The sequence below is a fragment of the Schistocerca piceifrons genome, chromosome 6, assembly GCF_021461385.2.
Source record: "Schistocerca piceifrons isolate TAMUIC-IGC-003096 chromosome 6, iqSchPice1.1, whole genome shotgun sequence".
Taxonomy (NCBI): Eukaryota; Metazoa; Arthropoda; class Insecta; order Orthoptera; family Acrididae; genus Schistocerca; species Schistocerca piceifrons.
The window spans coordinates 331,827,627-331,840,975 of NC_060143.1; the positions used below are offsets into that span (position 1 = coordinate 331,827,627).

Consider the following 13,349-nt stretch of genomic DNA (forward strand, 5'->3'; position numbering starts at 1 on the left):
ATTTGAATTGTTTCCCCTGTCACATCAACTCCTGACGTTGTTTGCAGGTGCACGCAGTCTGGAGGCAAGCAATTGACGCCAGTGATGGCTGCACATGGAAACCCAGTTGTGGGAGCGGGCTGCAGGCGTCCTGGCGAGAGGTCGCCTGGGATAAGGAGACGGGAAGTCGGCGGGCGGCCACTCAAGTTGGCAGCCGTGGCTGCTCCCCCACCCCACCCCTTCTAACCGCGGCGCGGGCTGCTGCTCCGGGTCCCTGCTTCTGCGGCACCAGTACTCTGCCGGCGGCGCGTCTGACGACCGCTGCTCATCCTTTTGGTGCCGGACTACACGCAGGTTAGTGGCGCCCTTCGCGTCTTCTGCTTACAATCTCGCAAATTTTCCGGTGCTCCACGTGCGCTCAGCGAAATCTACGGACACCGCCTTGTTGCATACCAAGCATTTTTTTTTATTCTGCAAGAATGCGTTCCTAAAAACCGGCCTCGAGTGCAGACTGCTCGCCAGTTACCCACGAATTTTTGCCCGCCACGAGCAGATACAACAACAAAGATATAAACATGTAATAATTAGATACTACAGAAATACCAAGTACGCTAATGCAAAGGAATATATTTACTGAACTTATCTCATCTGTTACATTACATTAGATGCTGAAAATGACCTGCTTGTGCTTCTCTGCACTTTAGCACGCGTCCTAGTATGTTAACATACACTTTGCGCAACTCTGCCGCATCAATTCTCAGGCTTTCATTACGAGTAATTTCCTTCCAGTCTTGTAAGTTATACGGTCATTTGTGTACACTTTTCCCTTTTGTCTGCTCCACAGATAACAGTCACAAGTGGTTAGGTCTGACGAACGGGGCAGCCACGGTCCTTTGCTGCCAGCCCTTTCTTCTGTGAATCTTTCATGAATTCTTGAGATTGACTCGCCTGAAGTGTGTCAGGTCGCTCCGTCCTGTTGAAAGACTGCGCACGTACTTTCATGGAGAGTCAACTGTGCGTAAAATTCGTCAAATATTTGCTTATACACAGCGTTGTTTACTGTCATTTCAAAAAGTATGGGACCTACAATACGACTTGCCGACACCGTGAAGAGGTTCCTCAGTAATCCTATGGGGACTGCTAGTTCACCAGTATCTGGTGTTCTGGGGGGTTCACATATCCTGTAAGATGGAATCAGGCTTCATCACATACAATAAAAGCAGCGGATCCAACATTCTACTTTCAGCTGTTTGACATCGCAATGTACAGCAATTCACGCGTTTTGCATTATCATTTTCCTTCAGTTCTTGGAAATGTGGCATTTTGTAGGGCTCCATTATATATTCGGCAAAACAGGTTAACAAGACCCACGCGAAACGTCCACTTGTTACAATGATTTATCAGTCGAGTTCTTTGGACTCTGTATCATCCGTGCTCGAATATCCGCGATCACAGCAGGTGTACGAACGGACGGGGATAGATTATTATTTGCGTTTACAACTGAGCCTGTAGGACGCCACTTTGTCACAAAATCCTGTATACTGGTCTTAGCTGGTATGAACGCGCCAGGAAATTTCTTTGTAAAAATGCCCCGCGTACCGTTAAATGAAGTGGTAGACACGAACGGATCCACTAATTCGAATCCTTCTTGCAGAGGATACATCTCACTGAGACATTTACTTCACACGCCGTAACTAGGCCGCAACGGATTTCGTAGTGGCAATAGAAACGTAATCGCAACAATTTCGAATCAAATCAATAAATGACAATCGGCGAGCGACAATGAGTAGTCCAGTACTCGGGGCCAGTTTTCCATCTGCGCCACCCTGTACAGTAACATCAGTTTCCGTCGTCCAGTATACGCCTATGCACGAAGGCTGTTACCGGCCTCCCATGTTTGAGACAGCAGTGACAACTTCAAGGAGACATACGTCACTTTACCCCCAAAGAAACTGTGCTCAGCTGTGACAGCATCGACCACCGCATTGTTAAACAAATGCAGTCCTCACTTCCAATATGTTTTTGTTACTGAACAATGCATACAGAAACCCAAGGTCCATCCTCCGGCGCTGATTGCGATTAGATCCTAACGTCGATTTTTGACAGTTGTCTACCTTCTAGGAAAATATGGTTTCTATGTTGTTATAATCAATTGTGACTGATCTGGTGCAGTTCCCCATGCCAGTCTATCGTGTGCAAGTTTTATCATATCTCCGGTAACTAGCACAATCTACACCCATTTGAACCCGCTCACAGACACTTCTCTCCATGACTAAATTAACTATTTCTTGATGCCTCAGAATGCATCCTGTCAACTTGTCTCTTTTTTTAGTGAAATCGTTCCATAAAGCTCAGTTCTCTCCAATTCACTGCAATATTTCAGCATACATTACGTTACCTAACCATCTAATCTCGATCATTCTTCTGTTGCGCCACATCTCAACACTTCTTTCTCTTCGTGTCTGTAATGTTTATCAACAACATTTCTTTTCAATGGCTGGACATACTAAAAAAAATTACTTTCGGGAAAGACTTTTAAAAAGTTAGACTTTTATTTGGTATTATCTTTTCTTTGGCGGAGGGGGGGTGGGGGGTGGGGAGCATTTCTTGTTATTACCAGTGTGCATTTTATTTACTGGTACTCTTTCCTTCTTTCATCGTTAGCTGTCCCGCACAGCAAAAATCATACATTACTTTCAGCACCTCATTTCCTATTTTAACTCTCTCAGCATTAGCAGACTTAACTTGACTACATCCCATTACTTTTTTGATGTTTTTATTGATATTCATCTTAAAATTTCTTCTCAAGACGCCAGTCATTCGTTCAACTAATTTCCCGTGTGCTTTGTCTCTCTGACAGAATCTTACCAGTCAACGACAAAAAAGTTCTGCTTGGTTTCCTCTGCTGCTTCATCGAATACAGATCGAATAACACGGAGGATACATTGTAAAGCTGTTTTCCTCCATTGTAACTGCTTTCCTTCAATGTCCATCGACTCTTATAATTGTCTTCCCTTTGCTGTCCAACGGCTCATAATTCCAGTGGGTGTATTCCAGTCAACAGTACCTAAACTAATATGCATTTATTACGTAAATGTCGAAGACGCTTTAACGATATGTAAATTTAGACGTAATCCCTCCAACCACTGTCTGTTCGGCTTTTCCATAAATGTGAGTAAATAAAGGACCAGCCTTTGCTGCTGATCTCGCAAATCACGTTAACGCACTGGCGTCGGAGGCGGCTATATTTTACTTGATTCCTAATGGCGGAAGGGATTTCAACCACGAAAAAGTAGCCGACATGGGGAAAACAAGTGTTAAATTCTCGAGGATTCTACGATACAAGCATTCAACACTCCACTTTACAGTCTTAATTATGGAGACGATACAATCAGATAACTAAGACAAATTACCATTACGTTCTTTAATAAAATATAGTGGAGATCGATTAGGTTACATTTTGAACAGGAACGCACGTCTACAAGTGCGCCATTTCCTTGCTGAAGGGCTAAACATATAAAATAATGAGTTCCACTGTCCTCCGTCTGGTGGCTAAGACAGCTACAGTAAACCTCTCTACCGATGCTAATTATTATGTTTTGAATGAACTTTAGAATGTGATTACAATAACCAGTGCCATAAAGAGGAAAAGAATGCAGACCATCAGTGGCGGAAGAGACATGGAATGTACAGTGTGATATATGAATGACGTTCGTGTTTTTGGTGGTCTGCATTTCGCAGTAGCTGGTTAATGATTATTCTAATTTTATTCCACGCCATCTTGCAGTACATACGTACTGCTTCCTGCGCCACTGAAGTGATGCTGTTTTGAAAATGAGTTTCCATACATATTGATATCCCACTCGTTCTCAAAGTCCTGAAAGTTAATAAGGCTTGATTTCTGACATTTTCTGGGCATTATTCATTGATGGTATATTTCCCAGGCCCTGCCGAATTGATGATGTTCTTTTCCTTCTTGAGCGCGCATACTTCGAATATTAACCTACTGCATTAGTGTAAAACAAAGCATAACACTATAGATAAAAAAGCACTCAGTCTTCAGGCCACAAGTGGCCCAACGGGCCATCCGACCGCCGAGTCATACTCAGCTGAGGATGCGGATAGGAGGGGCGCGTGGTCAGCACACCGCTCTCCCAGTCGTTATGATGGTTTTCTGTGATCGGAGCCGCTACTATTGGGTCGAGTAGCTCCTCAATTGGCACCATGAGGCTGAGTGCAACCCAAAAAATGGCAACAGCTCATGGCGGCCCGGATGGTCTCCCATCCAAGTGCCAGCCACCCCCGACAGCGATAAACTTCGGTGATCTGACGGGAACCGATGTATCCACCGCGGCAAGGCCGTTGCCCGCTATAGATAGACAGATGCTGAATGAAACGAGTTTGGCTGTTAAGAAGGCAAAGTGTTAAGCCTTCAATGATTACCATAGCAGTACCGTCAAATGGTTTTTCACAGAACCCAAAGAAACTGTGGTTGCATATAAATGCATATAAATGCAAATAAATTAGCGTTAGTCACTCGTGAGTGAAACAGAGGTACCAAAGCAAAACAAAAATAGGAATGTTAAACTCTCGTTTTCAAATGTTGCTTTACATAGGAAAACGCCTGAGTATCTTTGCAGTTTCATTCTCGTACCACTGAAAATATGAGTGAAATAGAATGTTAGTAAATTTTGGTAATTTGTGGTAAATTCTATGGGACCAAACTGCTGAGGTCATCGGTCCCTAGGCTTACACACTACTTAATCTTAAACTAACTTACGCTAAGGGCAACACACACTCCCGTGCCCGAGGGAGGACTCGAACCTCCGACAGGCCGGCCGCTGTGACCGAGCGGTTCTAGGCGCTTCAGTCCGGAGCCACGCGGCTGCTACGGTCGCAGGTTCGAATCCTGCCTCGGGCATGGATGTGTGTGATGTCCTAAGGTTAGTTAGGTTTAAGTAGTTCTAAGTTTAGGCGACTGATGATCTCAGATGTTAAGTCCCATAGTACTTAGAGCCATTTGAACCGTTTTTTGAACCTCCGACAGGGGGAGCCGCGCGTGGCAAGGCCCCCTAGACCGCGCAAACCGTGGCAAGGCCCCTAGACCGCGCGGCTACCCCGCGCGGATAGAATATTAGTGTCAGTGGTGTTGAGAAACAGCTGAAATCGTTAAAACTGAATTTCGCTTCAGGGCGATCTATATTGAATTCGCGGCTAAATTAGCCGCTCTAAAACTGTCATGTATCGTAGATACCGTGAACAAAAACGATGCACACTGGCCAGTAGTTGGAAGAAAGAACGGGTCACACCCGTCCACAAGAAGGGCGATCGAAGTAATCCACAAAATTACTGTCCAGCACTCTTGACATCGATTTGTTGTGGCATCTTAGCACACATTCTGAACTCAACCATAATGAGGTATCTCCAACAAAATGACCTCCACCATGCCAAGCAACGTGGATTCCAAAAACATGGATCACGTGAAATCCAGCTTGCACTTTTCTCACTTGACATACTAAAAGCTTTGGATCAACGCAGTCAGGTAGATTCAATATTTCTCGATTTCCGAAAAGCATTTGACTCAGTACCACATCTGCGCTTATTATCAAAAGTACGATTGTATGGTGTGTCAAGCGAAATTTGCGATTAGACTGAGGATCTATTGGTAGAGAAGACGCAGCAAGTTATCTTGGATGGGAGTCCCCATCAGATATAGAAAAAGCTTCAGGTGTGCCCCAGGGAAGTGTGTTGGGAACCTGGCTTTTAATGTTGTATATTAATGACCTTACAGACAATGTTAATAGTAACCTCAGACATTTCCCAGATAATGCAGTTATCTATAACGAAGTACTTTCTGAAATAACCTGCATAAATATTAGTTAGATCTTGATAAGATTTCAAACTGGTGCAAAGACTGGCAACTTGCTTAAAATGTTCAGAAATGTAAAACTGTACACTTCATAAAACGAAAAAAACAAAGTATTCTATGACTTTAGTATCAATGAATCACAGTTGGAATCCAGCTAGATAGGCCGGAAATTGCGGTCATGTGTGCATAAGGTGTGCCTGCTTGTGCGGATCTGAGGGTATTTCCCTTTCTTTTCTGAAGAAAGCTTTTGCAGAAAGCGTGGTGCGTAACAGTCATTTCGTTGTCCCTGTCTGCAACTCAACGTGGCATCTTTATGGTGACCCTTTTCATAATTGTTAACAGTTCAATAAGTCATGGTTGCAAAATACTACATGAATGATTTACAGAAGAATGATAAAGCTGGTAGAAGCCGACCTCGTATAAGATCAATTTGGGTTCCGGAGAAATGTAGGAACATATGAGATAGAACTGATCTTACGACTTATCTTAGAAAATAGGTGAAAGAAAGGCGAACCTACGTTTACAGCATTTGTAGACTTAGAGAAAGCTTTTGACAAATTTAGCGAGAGCAGGCACTGCAGGGAAAACAGCAAGCGTTGAAATTAAGTTTGCAGGACAGCCACAAGCCGCATTCAAATCTTTTTTATTGGCCTGTTTCTGTCATTTTAACAATAGCATCCTCAGAAAATGTGGAATTTGCAGTTCAAAGAAATGATGTAATCAGAGAACTACCTAGAACTGTAAACTCTACACTTTCTGATGATGCTTTTGTTAAAATGAGCGGAACAGGCCAATAAAAACATTATGACTTGTGACAGACCAACAAGCTTTAATTAGCTTTTGACATTGTTGTCTGGGATACAGTTCTTGACATTCTGAAGGCAGCTGCTGTAAAATAAATGGAACGAAAGGCTGTATACAACTGATACAGAAACCAGACATCAGTTACAGGAGTCAAAGGGCATGAAAGGGAAGCAGTGGTTGATATGGTTGTGAGAAAGGTTTGTAGCATATCCCCGATGTCGCCCAATCTGCGCACTGAGTAAGCTGGGAAGGAAACCAAAGAAAAATTCGCAGAAGGGATTAAAGTACAAGGAGAATAAACAAAAACTTGTTGCCGATGACACTGTAATTCGGTCAGAGACAGCAAAGGACGTGGATGAGCAGATGTACGGAATGAACAGTGTCTTGAAAGGAGGACGTAAGATGAACGTCAACAAAAGCAAAACAAGGGTAATGGACTGCAGTCGAATTACATCAGGCTAAGCTGATGGCACTAGATTAGGAAGTGAGGCACTAAAAGTAGTAGATGAGTCTTGCTATTTGGACAGAAAAATAACTGGTGATGACCGAATAGGAGAGAAGATAAAATGCAGACTGGCTGTAACACGAAAAACATTACTTAAAACGATAAATTTGTTAACATTCAACAGATTTAAGTTATGGGAAGACTTTTCTAAAGGTATTTGTCTGACTGTTAGCGTTGTATGGAACTAAAAAGTGGGCGGTGAGCAGTTCAGACAAGAAGAGAATAGAAGCTTTTGAAATGTGGTGTTACAGAAGAGTAATGAAGATTAGATGGCTGGATCCTGTAACTAATGAGGAACTACTGAGTAGAACTAGGGAGAAAAGAAATCTGTGCCATTACTTGACTAGAAGAAGGGATAGGTTGATAGGATGTCCTGTGAGACATCGAAGAATCATCAATTTAATACTGCAGGGAAGTGTGGTCGGTAAAAATCGTAGATGGAGACCAACTGACGAATGCAGTAAGTAAGTTCAAATGGGTGTAGGTTGCAGTAGTTATTCGGATATGAAGAGGCTTGCACAGGATAGAGTAGCGTGGAGAGCTGCATCAAACTACTTTAAGGCCTGAAGACTACAACAACATCTGAGTCGTGGGGAGGGGAGTCGAAGGGGTCGGTAAAAGGGTCGGTAAAAGTACGAGAGTGAAATGGTTGAAATGTGCAGTATTCACTGAAATGAACTTGGAAAAAGTGGATGAAAAATCTTTCTGATTGACTTATATGTGAGTATCTGCTTCTCTGTAGTCGCCACATTCGAATAATTGACACTCATTCGCGATGTTATTATTACTTTTTAAAGTTTGGTTATTAATGACCGAGATTATCTTTTCCTTTATATCTGAAACCTAGTCTGCTGGCTTTTGTAAAGTGCATGGTGGAGGATACTTAATATGATTCTCAATCGTGCTTTTTCCACACTTCTATTGTGTGAAGAAAGAAACAGTGGCCATTAGACCGTATGCGCTCCGATCTCTCTCTCTGCACATTAAGTCATATATAGGATTCAAGCAGTAAAATTGTTTTGTCGTCTATCTACAACATTAATTCTATGAATACCTCCATATCTCTCCCGCACCCATATCATTTGTGGCAAGAACGTCCGCGTAGCCGCTAATTATTCCCGACAACACTAGTGACTGTAACAGCACTTCATCTTTCAGGCCAGCTAGAGGAAGGGACGTTAGAGTTTAGCGTACCGTCGACTCCCAAGTCATTATTGACAGAAAACAAGCTCGAAATGGGAATGGAGAAAAAATTCGAGGATGACCTTGTTTAATGTACCTCCGGGAATTCACCTGTAGTGTTTTAGGAGAACTAAGAAAAATCTGCATCAGGATAGTCGAACAGGGATTTGAATCCCCACTTCCCAAAAATAAGAGTCCATTGTCTTAACCGCTATGTCACTTGACTCGTTGTCGATCCCAAATACTGAAATGCTACCCCCTTCCAGTAACAAGGAATCGCTTGACAGTCTTGTTTACAGCTTTCTTTGCAGACTAATTGGATGTTCGCAGAATTCTCCAAACAACTCCATATCTTCTTTTCGCCCACTCTACATTTGGACATTTTGTATTCGCTCCCTCCTCTTCATACAGCTCTGCAATATTATCCCTAGATATTTAACTGGTGCGATACATTCCAGGGGTCTATCAGTGAAGTCTGGTGCTATAGGTGGTTTTAGTCTTGTGGACGAGTATAATGTAGCATCTGCACGTATTTAAGGCGAGTCGTGATGCACATATAGCTGAAATGATGCCATGCAATTCTGGATTTACTTGCAGATATTTGAGTTATACTTGGTTGCACGCAGTTATTAAATGGCAAATGAATAGTTTGAGATTTCATTTCACTTCCGCTGTTAAACATCTGTTCTTTCCTAGGAAAGGACAGTTAAGAGTAACGTTCACGCAGCTACGCTAACTTAATATTTCTCCATCATACCTTCATCTTTTCACTTTTTTTATTTATTGCTTCTTCAGCCCATTTCTTTTCTTGTGTTCTTCTAGTTGTCTGCTGGGAAACGTGCCCACTTCTTAACTTCGTCTCCATAGTTTGTCCAATATTTGATTTCCTGCTTATTTGTGGCAATCACTTAAAGATGTTTCCGTTTTTACCTAAGACTGTTAAATCTTCATTCTAACTTTTATAGTACAGTTTTTCTCTCCAGCTTGTTAGAATTCATTCCGTAAATTTGCATACAAACCATTAAGCAGTTCCCGTAATTTCATCTGTTTTTTTGTTTTTGTTTTTTTTTTTGTTTGTGTTCTTCCGTTTTACATCTCAACTGAACTACGTATTTCTGCTATTTTATGTTAACTAACATCCTCCCTACGATCTTTCTTTCTGTTTTCATTGTTTGATTTCCTTTTGTCTATTCTAAACTAGCATTTATGGACGATTGCTGCCCTGGAATGCTGATTTCTGTATTTCTAGAGAACTATTTTTGTTATAAACTTGTTTTGTTCAGTCGTTCTTTGGAAATATTGCTTTAATGGATACTTTTATTCTCCATTGATACAGGATGTTCCAGAAATGTTGCGACAAACTTCGAAGAGTTGCAAAGGGTGTCTTGAGGAACAAATCGAGGATAGGAAACCGTGCCCAGAAACGTCATGCAACTACGCTACAGAGCGTCGAAGTAAAGGCGACGGCGCCTGCCGCTAGGCAACCCCTTCGGCAGCAAACGTGACTTTGTACGCTGACGGACAGTAGGCGGAAAGTTTCGCAATTTCGTTTGTTAATCAGTGACTGCGACTGATGGCCAAAATCGCCAGTGGAAAAGATGGAGTTAGCTGCTGTGTAGAACAGTGATACTCTGTTGCTTCGGTGAATGACGGTTTCGGACACGGGTTTCCATCTGCAGTTAGTTTTTCTCTTGTGTACCGCAAAACATTGGAGATTTTTTTAGGGTTCCAGGAGAATAATAAAACTGCGGATGTAAATCCGTGTCGAAACAGTCATCCACCGAGGCAACAGAGCATCTCTTTTATAGGAGACAAGGCGTTTCTACACAGCTGCTAACTCCATCTTCTCCCCTGGCTATGGTGACAATCAGTCGCGATCACTGAATATCAAGCAGCATTCCGAGACGTTCCGCCTACAGTCCTTCATCGTACAATCTCACGTTTGCTGCCGAAAGGATAGCCTAGTAGCAGGAGCTGTTGCCTATAACTTCGACGCTCTCTAGCGTCGTTGGATGACGTTTCCGGGCACGGTTTCCTATCCTCGATTTGTTCCTCAAGACACCTTCTATAACCTCTCGAAGTTTGTTGTAACATTTCTTGGGTATCCTGTGTATACTAATAGCAATTCGGTTACTGTTAAGCTACCGTGAGGCACTACGAACGTCGCCTTTTTTTTTCTAATGAGTACACTCGGTGTTTTTGAGCCACTAAGAATACTTCGAAGCAGTCACACACGTGAGAAGAAACCCTTTTGTACTTTAGCTATCACACTTGTATCCATCTTATTTACCATATTTAGCACTCTGTGACTGACTACCACAATATGCACATCTAAAGACGCTTGTAACGGCAAACATTTTGAGTTCAATGAGGATTTTCTATCAGCTGCAGATTGTTACTTTGTGGTCGTGCCAGAAATAGATAACGAATCTACACACTGGTAAATATTTGTAAGACTTGCAATGGCGCCTAAGAATACACATCCATGCTTCTGTATTTACGTAGGACTGGATTCGCTTATCTGTAACCAACATTAATACTCTTCTCAGTAAACTAAATCAATAGCTGCACTGACTTTCATCTAGGGCGAAACAAGATGGGAATTTTAATTGCGGATTCCGAACTATCGTCCTCTCTTGTGTAAGTGCTGTCCAGCGCATAATTCAGAGAATGTTGTACGATCTCAGTAAGGTTATTATATATCAAGCGCATGAGATATGCCGAGCAGTACAAGTTTAAGGCGACAGTGGGAAAAAAACGTAAAGGTCATTCGTCACTTACATTGCTACTTCAGCACTTTTCTGTCCCTGGAACACCGGGACTCCCCGGTTTTGTTACTTACAAGATGAGTACTTCTCTGCCCCGGAAACAGTGGGATTCCCCCATTTCATTACGCAGACGATGGTTGCTTGCAGTTATTAATACACAAATTTCGCAACCGCACACAAAGTGGGTTTGTGGGTTATCAGTAAAATTTCCCCTGCCGCGCCACTGTTCAATTGCAACATTTTTCGGTCGCCGAATGTAGGGTATTCCCGATCGTTCGAATTCAGAGTGATGTACTCGCGAGAAATTTTCAGCTCTGAAAATAAACCAATGAGGTCGGTGTTTATCTGGTGTTACGCAGAGCCACTGACCGTTGAAAGACACTCTCTTCGTTATCATAGTCGCTAATTTTAGTGCGCGCTTGTGTAAACAGCTACGTAACACTAATGAAATTACTGCTACATTCGTCGAAAAAACTTATCACTGGTAAAGAAATACTTACGAAAATCTATTAGAAAATGGGAGAGACTCGGGAATGTTGGCTTTTATTGTTATATAGAAACACAAGTTCAGCACTTTCAAGCAAATTACACAGCATCCGAAATCAGTTTCGATGCTCTCGTACGAGGGCGTGCGGGAAAGTAATGCCTCCGAATATTTTATGTGAAAACTTTTCAAGCTTTGTAAGTAAAACAAACGTTATTAACATTCTACACCTTTATTCTTAATGTGCACATATTCTCAATGCTCTGCCGCTATCGGGCTCCGAATTGTAGCGTGTAACATGGCAGTGTACAACGTAACTATGCCGGTCCGTGAGAAACAGCGTGCTGTAATCGAATTTCGAATTTGAAGAGTTCATAGACACATGGAGCACCCTCTCTTCAGCATGACAATGCCAAACCACACATGATCGCTGCGGCATCTGCAACAATCCGACGCCTTGGGTTCACTGTCATCGCCCCATCCGATTTTCATCTGTTCCCAAAGCTTGAAGAACGCCTTCGAGGACATCACTTTGATAGTGCTGAAGCTGTGCACACAGAGGTGAGGTTGTGCCTCCGTCAACGAAGTCAGAAACATTCTACAGCAAAGGTATCAACAGAAAAATGAGTTCATCAGCAGGGTGACTACCTTGAGAAATAAATATGTAGACATGAAGAACAAAGAAGTAGAATATTAATAAACTTTGTTTTATTTAAGAAACTATAAGAGTTTTCACATAAGAAATTCTGAGGCATTTGTTCTCAGCAGGGCATCGTAGTTTCTCCAAAGGACCTCCGTACTGAGAGTGAATATTAAAACCTGTAAACGATAGAGGAAGAGAAAAAAAATTTAAGAAGAACTGGTTGCTACTTGCACGCTGAATGTATGACTCGGTATGTTAGACGTATTCGTGAGACTACCAATCACAGATTATACAGCGAAGAAATTTAAATGTAAATTTTTGAGTCACAGCCCAAAATAAAATGCTGGCTGTATCTTTTCAAAGCGTAACATATATAGTTTGAGGCTCAGCAACTTGGTGAATGCTTGTGATTGCTGCAAGATACTTGTGTTATTCAGACGAGGAACAAAGATAGTCTTTATGGAACATGTTTGATTTCAGTTCAGCGTTGTTATGTCTTCGTCCAAAAAAAGAAAAAAAACGACACGTCTATGTAAGTTTAATAATGCGTAGGATTAGCCACCCTAAATGAATGCGGTTTGGTCATGTAAAATGAAGTAGCATTGTTTCTGATCAGTTTCTTTTCTCGTCGCATTTACGACAGGATGTAGCAACACACTGATAAGCCAAAACGCTATGACCACGGCACGTGACGCTGTAATGGAAGTACACAGCGTATTTGACAGTTAAAGGTACAAACGAAAGGAGCGAACAGAGGAAGCTGAAACAAGCAAACAGTCCTAATAAACATAGGTCCGGAAACCAGTAGTATCCCCCCATGAGATGTATACGACTCAGTACATGAACACTTTATAACAGAGTGTCGACAGGCGTTGATATACATCAACGGGGATAGTTGAAATGTGTACCCCGACCGGGACTCGAACCCAGGATCTCCGGCTTACATGGAAGACGCTCTGTCCACCTGAGCCACCGAGGGCACAGAGGATAGTGTGACTGCAGGAATTTTATTCCTTGCACGCTCCCCGTGAGACCCACATTCCCAACTTTATGCCCACACACTGCATTCGTAGTGCCCCTGCCCATTACACTCATTACTCGCGGCAGACAATCTT

General features: G+C 42.4%; 1 protein-coding gene across 2 annotated transcripts in view; it reads left to right on the top strand.

Moving 5' to 3' along the window:
* The first annotated feature begins 221 nt into the window (after nucleotides 1-221).
* The window catches only part of LOC124803083 (nidogen), a 329,301-nt gene continuing 316,173 nt past the window's right edge, over nucleotides 222-13,349 (top strand). For both annotated transcript variants that reach the window (XM_047264214.1, XM_047264215.1), the window contains exon 1: nucleotides 222-333. The gene's annotated coding sequence lies outside the window, so the exon portion shown is untranslated. The remainder of the gene's footprint in view (nucleotides 334-13,349) is intronic.